Source organism: Hibiscus syriacus, unplaced genomic scaffold, assembly GCF_006381635.1.
Source record: "Hibiscus syriacus cultivar Baekdansim isolate YM2019G1 unplaced genomic scaffold, ASM638163v2 tig00110499_pilon, whole genome shotgun sequence".
NCBI classification, from domain to species: Eukaryota; Viridiplantae; Streptophyta; class Magnoliopsida; order Malvales; family Malvaceae; genus Hibiscus; species Hibiscus syriacus.
The window spans coordinates 359,197-360,859 of NW_024062761.1; positions in this window are offsets into that span (position 1 = coordinate 359,197).

A 1,663-nucleotide genomic window follows, 5' to 3' on the forward strand; every position below is an offset into this window, starting at 1 on the left:
ATTCAGAGGTTCAAAATTCATACCTGATCTAACTTGTACTAAGCTAGATTGCTCCTCCAAAATTGGAAAGTCGTCGGACTCCACTAAGCTTTCATCATCCACCCAATATTCATTTTCTGCTAGCTGAATGAAGTTGTTCTGGAAAAGATGTTCAGTCTCTTCTTCAATCACTGAGTTCAATTCAGAAATGCCTTGGCATTCTTCAGTGTCATCAACATATTTGAGCGTTCTAAAAACATTGACAGTCACACACTAATCAGCCACTCTCATGGTGAGTTCACCTTTTTCACAGTCTATCAAGATACGTCCAATGGCTAGGAAAGGTCTTCCCAGAATGATTGGTGCCTTGGCATCAACTTCGCAGTCCAGAATTAAGAAGTCGACTAGAAACACAAACTTGTCCACCCTTACTATGACATCCTCGACTCTCCCTTCAGGTTTAACATGGGATTTGTCGGCAAGTTGTAAAATAACTGAGGTGGGTCTTGCATCTCCTATGCCAAGCTTCAAGAATATCGATTTCGGTATTAAGTTGACACTTGAACCAAGATCACATAAAGCCTTTCCAATGAAATTAGCTCCAATTGAACAAGGAATAATGAAGCTGCCCGGATCATTTCTCTTTGGCGGCAACTTACTCAATGAAGAACAAAATTCTGTTGCCGTGGCAACAGTCTCTACTTTCCTCTTCTTGGTACAGATGTCCTTCAGAAATTTGGCATACATCGGTATCTGTTCAACAGCTTCCAAGAGAGGTATATTGATATGGAGCTGATCAAGAATGTCTACAAACTTCTTGAACTAAACTTCATCATTGTGCTTCTTCAATCTTTGCGGGAAGGGTGGGGGAGGTCTAGCTTCCTTAGCTGTAGGAATAGAATTTTCTTTTGCCTTGGCATCAGAATCTGGTACCTTGGCAGAATCCTCCTCCTTGTCCTTCTCAGAAACTCTATCATCTTGTAATTCAGCTTCAGTAGTGGGATTAGAATTATCATGCTGTGGCCCACTATCCTTGACTTGTCGATTGATTTGTGTTCCACTCCTAAGAGTTAACACATTGCAGTGCTCTTTTCCAGGCCCTTTAGTGACTTTAGTATCACTTGGCAAACGTCCTTGCTGACGCTCTTGCAATGCCGTAGCAATTTAACCAACTTGACCTTCCAAAGCTCTCAGAGACGAGCTATGGCTTTGAAGTAAGGCGCCTTGACTATAAAGTAAAGCTCCTTGATTCTTAATTGAAGTAGAATGGTCTTGTAGCATTGTCTTCGTAGTAGATATGAATTCTTGAATTGTATCTTCTAAGGAACTTATGCTTGCTAAAGATGAAGCTCCTTTGTTAGTATTATGCCATGGCATAGCATTTTGGTAACTTTGAGGCTCATTGTGATTCTGCTGCCTAGTAGGTTGATTAGCATTGTGGCCTCCTTGATTTCCCCATGAAAAATTAGGATGCTGACGCCATCCAGCATTATAAGTGTTTGAGTAAGGATTATTGCTGCCTCGATTGTAATTACCAACAAAGTTGATGGACTCATGGTTGGTTGGGCATTCGCTCTCGTGATGATTGCCTTGGCATAATAGACATGCCAGACTAGTTGTTTTCACTTTCTTCACATCAGTGGAACATTGTAAGTTCTTCAACATATTAGTAATAGCAGAGAGT